Raw genomic sequence first — 6,933 nt, forward strand, 5'->3', positions numbered from 1 at the left:
TATCCATGCCAAGTACGGCTTTGGAGGCCATGGCGCGGGCTCAACCGCTGCTGAAATTTTTGCCAGCGGCTGAGTAGATGGACGAGTGGCGTGCCACCATCCAAAGTCTGCTCGGTATTGCCGAAGCTGGGGGCTCACGGCGAGCTGACCCGCCGCGACCTCCCCACGCGACAGCGACAGCTTGTGCTACTGACTGCACGAAAGGAGCGATCCTCATGGTGCAGTCCCTGCCCCGGCAGCCAGCACGAGCGCAACAGAATCAAGACCTTGATGACGTCTCGATGGCCTCTTCCGACCCTCGAGCACGTCCAGGCCTGATAGAGGCAAAGGTGTCCCGTCTTTCGATGAGATGATGGATATCGCTTTGGTGGCAGTCGACTTTGACGATCCGACTACGAACGTGCGAGGACGTCGCGCCTTAGCAATCGCTAAACCAACTCCGAGAGGTTATTGACCACGCCGGAGCACGATCAACCTGACCACGAGGGTCTGTTTCCTGCGAGCAAACGAAGAACAAGCAAGAAACTGAGATTGCAATCTGGATATTGCGAATATAAGATGAAAGCTTTATTGATCAAGGTGGGGTTCTGTGACGCCTTTGTCTGGTCGTTGAACACAAACGAAGTACGCGAAGTTGCAGCTATGGCGAACTTTTAATCTAAACAAAACCCAAAGTCTAAATGATGCCCTAAGGGCTGTATATATGGAGGAAGAGGGGGGGAATTTCGTGACCCTTGGTGGAGGGGTCCGAAATCAACCCTATCTCTTGTTTCCCCACACATACGGACTCTAAAAATAGCCTATACTTATGTATTTCGAAATTACATGGGCCTGGCCCAATAATAAGGTGACGCAGCACCTATAATAGCCTCGGGACGAAATTTATGAAGTGGCATCTTGTATATTTCGTCCAAGGCTTCATGCACCCATTATGGTGGCTTCAAAGTCCTGAAATCATCACTTGTAACTCCGTTCTTGTTCCCCTTGCGCATGCCATCATCTCCATGCTTGTTCTTAATCCAATGTTCATCCTTCTCCAAGCTAGGCCCTTCATTTGTAAGCAAAACAAATGTATCCAATTTAGGCAGCATCATATTCTCACGAACATTAGAATCATTACCAAGAAATGAAAGTACCTAGTAATTTAGTTGGCGTGCGCGAGCTCTAGTAATTGGTCCAGTATTTATAGCAGCAGGGGTTGTGGGTGCAACAATTGTATTGATGTCCTCATCATCCTCCCCTTCTTGAAATAAAGTCGTCCTCGACGGAAGTTCATCTTCCTCACCCAAATAAGGCTTCAAATCTGCAATGTTAAAAGTGGAACTAACCCCAAAATCTGCAGGCAGCTCAAATTTATATGCATTATCATTTATTTTCTCTAACACCTTAAAGGGACCATCAGCACGTGGCATTAAATTTGATTTGCGCAAATCCGGAAATCTATCCTTACGCAAACGTAACCAAACAAGATCTCCAGGTGCAAACACAACATGTTTTCAACCCTTATCTCCAGCAAGTTTATATTTAGCATTCATACGCTCAATGTTTTCCTTAGTTAACTCATGCATTTTTAAAATCAATTCAGCATGTTGTTTAGCATCAAAATTAACCTTCTCCGAAGATGGAAGAGGCAACAAATCAATAGGTGCACGAGGTAGGAAACCATACACAACTTCAAAAGGGCACATCTTAGTAGTAGAATGCAATGAACGATTATAAGCAAATTCAATATGAGGCAAGCATTCCTCTCACATTTTCTTATTATTCTTCAAAACAGCCCTAAGCATAGTAGACAACGTTCTATTGACTACTTCAGTTTGTCCATCAGTTTGGGGGTGACAAGTAGTACTAAAAAGCAGTTTAGTCCCCAACTTAGCCCATAAACATATCCAAAAGTGGCTAAGAAATTTAGTATCACGATCTGAAACAATAGTATTTGGCACACCATGCAAGCGAATAATTTCACGAAAGAACAAATCAGCAACATTAACAACATCATCGCTTTTATGACATGGTATAAAGTGTGCCATTTTCGAGAATCTATCCACGACAACAAATATGCTATCCCTCCCCTTCTTTGTTCGAGGTAAACCTAAAACAAAGTCCATAGATATATCCTCCCAAGGAACACTAGGTACAGGCAAAGGCATATATAAACCATGATGATTGAGTCGTGACTTAGCTTTTTGACATGTAGTGCAGCGAGCAATAAAACGCTCAACATCCCGTCTCATCTTTGGCCAAAACAATTGTGTAGCAAGTACGCCCTCCGTCTTCTTCACGCCAAAGTGTCCCATTAATCCTCCTCCATGCACCTCCTGCAACAACAAAAGACGAACGGAGCTAGCTGGAATGCATATCTTGTTAGCACGAAACACAAATCCATCGTTAACGACGAACTTGTTCCACATTCTTCCTTCTTTACAATTCTGCATTACATCTTTAAAATCAGCATCATGCACATATTGATCTTTGATGGTCTCCAAACCAAATATTTTGAAGTCAAGTTGTGAAAGCATAGTATAGCGGCGAGACAATGCATCAACAATAACATTTTCTTTTCCCTTCTTGTGTTTAATGACATAAGGAAAAGTCTCAATGAATTCAACCCATTTAGCATGTCTACGATTCAGTTTAGCTTGTGATGAGGACATCAATACAATTGTTACACCCACAACCCCTGCTGTTATACATACTGGACCAATTACTAGAGCTCGTGCACGCCAACTAAATTACCAGGTACTTTCGTTTCTTGGTAATGATTCTAATGTTCATGAGAATATGATGCTGTCTAAATTGGATACATTTGTTTTGCTTATAAATGAAGGGCCTAGCTTGGAGAAGGATGAACATTGGAGCAAGAACAAGCATGGAGATGATGGCATGCGGCAGGGGAACAAGAACGGAGTTACAAGTGATGATTTCAGGACTTTGAAGCCACCATAATGGGTGCATGAAGCCTTGGACGAAGTATACAAGATGCCACTTCATAAATTTCGTCCCGAGGCTATTTTAGGTGCTGCGTCACCTTATTATTGGGCCAGGCCCATGTAATTTCGAAATACATAAGTATAGGCTATTTTTAGAGTACGTATGTGTGGGGAAACAAGAGATAGGGTTGATTTCGGACCCCTCCACCAAGGGCCACGAAATTCCCCCCCTCTTCCTCCATATATACAACCCTTAGGGCATCGTTTAGACTTCGGGTTTTGTTTAGATTAAAAGTTCGCCATAGCTGCAACTTCGCTTACTTCGTTTGTGTTCAACGACCAGACAAAGGCGTCACAGAACCCCACCTTGATCAATAAAGCTTTTATCTTATATTCGCAATATCCAGATTGCAATCTCAGTTTCTTGCTTGTTCTTCGTTTGCTCGCAGGAAACAGACCCTCGTGGTCAGGTTGATCGTGCTCCGGCGTGGTCAATAACCTCTCGGAGTTGGTTTAGCGATTGCTAAGGCGCGACGTCCTCGCACATTCGTAGTCGGATCGTCAAAGTCGACTGCCACCAAAGCGATATCCATCATCTCATCGAAAGACGGGACACCTTTGCCTCTATCAAGTGGTATCAGATTTCCAGGTTGCTCGGTGAGATTTTACAGTTTTTCGTAGTTTAGATCGAGTCTGCTCTTCATACCTACAGTCCACGGAAAAGCAAAAAAAAATTAGGGTTAGTTCATCATATCCGAACCAATCTGAGCCTTTGCATAATCTTTTTAGGGCTTTGCTTTGTTGAATTTGCGGTTGCATCGTCGTGTCTAGTTGCTGGTCTTAGCGTTAGTCTTTTAGAGTTTCGAGTTCTGGTCATAAGTTGTCACGCCGCCACCGCACCATCATCATCGCCGCTGTCACCTACCACCACCGCTCCGAATCCGTATCCATATACCACCACCAATCCGTATCCATATACCACCACCGATCCATATCCATATATTACCACCGCTGCCATATACCACCACCGCTGCCATATACCACCACCATATATCCACCACCAATCCGAGTTCCTTGCATATTAGGTGTGTTTTTGAGATCCATCTAGATTCCGATTCGTGTTTCCTTGCCGGAGTAGGTTTCCGAAAAAAAAACGAGTCCGGAAACCACCCTCCGTTTAGGCCCAAAATTTTTCGAAAACGCATTTTTCGAAAAAAATTCTGGCTATCCTATTTTTAGGTGTTTCTGAGTGTTTTGAGACAGGTGCCATTATAGGAAGTTTTTTTTGACCCGTTTCCAGTTTTTGGGTCCGGGCAGTCGAAAAAACGAAAAAAAAAATTGGTCAAAAAAATTTCGTGCCCATCCTGTCAGTTTGACCTAGGAAGAGTTTTGAGACACTCGCCATTATAGTGATTTTTCGCAAAAAAAAGAGCGCAAAAAAAAAGAGAGCGAAAAAAAATTCCAGAGTGTGCTTTTTCCTTGTTTACGTGCAGCGCCGTGATTTTGTTAGTGTTCTAGGCTCGCGTCTCTAGCACGGTCTAGCCTAGGACCAGCACAGTACCGTCGTTGAGCGTTTATTCAACTTTGCATCTCTGAATTGATTATTGCTGACCCTTTTTGCTACCATATTATAAGCCTTCCCAGCTCCACATACATCTACGTCGTGCGTTTGACTCTCCCTGGTAATCGCTCTATCCAAGCTTTGAGAGTTTTGACTACAACGGTTGCCGATCACCGCCTGCTGCTGGGTAAGAACTGGTAAGAATTTGAATTTTGCTTGACGGGTTTGTGATACACCACCACCACTTCTTAGTAGTCTGTAGGATCATATTCTTGTGTGTTTCTATTTGCAGCTAACCATGGTAGGATCACAAGTCGATGAGACTGATTGGGAGAACCTGATTAACAAACAGCTACATGATAAATTTCAGCAAATGATGAGTGGACAGGTGCAAGATGTGCTAAACAGATTTGACGAGGCCATGGAGAAGATAGATGGCATGGAGAAGACGTTCGAAACAAAGCTTGATAGCAAGTTTAATGAATTGCTCGCGCGTTTACCACCACCGCCGCCGGCTGCACCTATCGCACCTCTGCAACACCAACAACAACGCATCCTTCCGAATCAGTATGGACGAGCGAAGCGTGTTCCTATTGAGGATGGCCAAACTTCTGGTGCTGCTGTTCCTGTTATTGATGCTTCTTTGGCTCCTGCTACTGCTGCTGCTGGTACCCAGGAGGATGATGAGTATGCGGGCGATTATGAGGATGACGTTGATCAAAATCAGAACTACGTGCACCCACCAGCACCACCACCAGCAAGTCGACCTCAGGTATATATTCGTAATGGTAGGCCTGCACCACCACCTCAGGTACGAGATGATGTGCATATTCCTAAACTAAAATTGAATATTCCACCATTTGAGGGTAGATATGTTCCTGATATATATCTTACTTGGGAGTTAGAAACTGAACAACGTTTTACATGTTTACAATATCCCGAGGAGAGACGGGTTGCTGCTGCTGTTTGTGCTTTCACTAGTTTTGCATGTGTATGGTGGTCTGAACATTGTAGATTATATCCTATTCCAACTACTTGGGCTGCTTTGAAAACTGCTATGCGTACGCGTTGGGTTCCACCATATTATCAACGTGAATTGCTTCAAAAATTGCAGCGTCTAAGACAAGGGAAAAATTCTGTAGAAGAATATTATCAGGAATTACAAACTGGCATGATTAGATGTGGTATTGTTGAGGAGAATGAAGCTATACTTGCACATTTTCTGGGTGGATTAAATAGAGAGATTCAGACCATTCTAGACTATAAGGAGTATACTAATATCACTCGTTTATTCCATCTTGCTTGTAAAGCTGAACGTGAAGTGCATGATCGACAAGCATTGGCGCGATCTAACTTTTCTGCAGGCCGACCTTCATCATGGACACCGCGTGCATCTTCTACTTCAACTGCACTAGCACCTCAATCAGGTGCCTCCTCCAGTCGTGATACAAGAAAACAGGCACAACCACCATTATCTGCCAAGAGCGCACCTGCTGGGCCTGCACAGAGTTCTTCTTCTTCCATGGCATCAACAGGGCACACAAGTGATATTATTTGTTGTCGTTGTAAGGGAGGAGGTCATTATGCGAGAGAATGCAAATCTCCGCGTGTGATGATTGCTACCGCAGATGGTGGATATGAGTCCGCTAGTGACTATGATGAGGAGACTTTGGCTCTTATTACACGTGAAGAACATGGTGGAGATGATTCTGATCATGAGACGCAATACATGGATCCTGAAGACGCTGACATGTATGAATGTTTAGTTGCTCAACGTGTTTTGAGTGTGCAGGTCACACAAGCTGAGCAAAATCAAAGGCACAATTTGTTCCATACCAAGGGAGTTGTGAAGGAACGTTCTGTGCGCGTCATAATAGACGGAGGGAGCTGCAACAACTTGGCTAGCATGGAGATGGTGGAGAAGCTTTCTCTCACCACAAGACCACATCCACATCCTTACTACATCCAATGGTTCAACAACAGCGGCAAGGTTAAGGTAACACGTACTGTTCGTGTGCATTTTAGTATCTCTACATATGCTGATTATGTTGATTGTGATGTGGTACCTATGCAAGCATGTTCCTTATTACTTGGTAGACCATGGCAATTTGATAAAAACTCTGTACACCATGGTAGAAACAATCACTATACTCTTGTTCATAAGGATAAAAATATTACTTTGCTTCCTATGACTCCTGATTCCATTTTGAAAGATGATATTAATAGAGCTAATAAAGCAAAACAGGAGACGAATAAGAGTGAAAATCAGATTGTGGCAAAAGAATTTGAGCAACAAATGAAGCCTAATAATAAACCATCTAGTGTTGCTTCTGAAATTAAATTGAAAAGTGCATGTTTATTTGCCACCAAATCTGATATTGATGAGCTAGATTTCAGCAAATCTGTTTGCTATGCTTTTGTGTGCAAAGAGGCATTATTTTC

The sequence above is a fragment of the Triticum dicoccoides genome, chromosome 2A (assembly GCF_002162155.2).
Source record: "Triticum dicoccoides isolate Atlit2015 ecotype Zavitan chromosome 2A, WEW_v2.0, whole genome shotgun sequence".
In the NCBI taxonomy this organism is placed as follows: Eukaryota; Viridiplantae; Streptophyta; class Magnoliopsida; order Poales; family Poaceae; genus Triticum; species Triticum dicoccoides.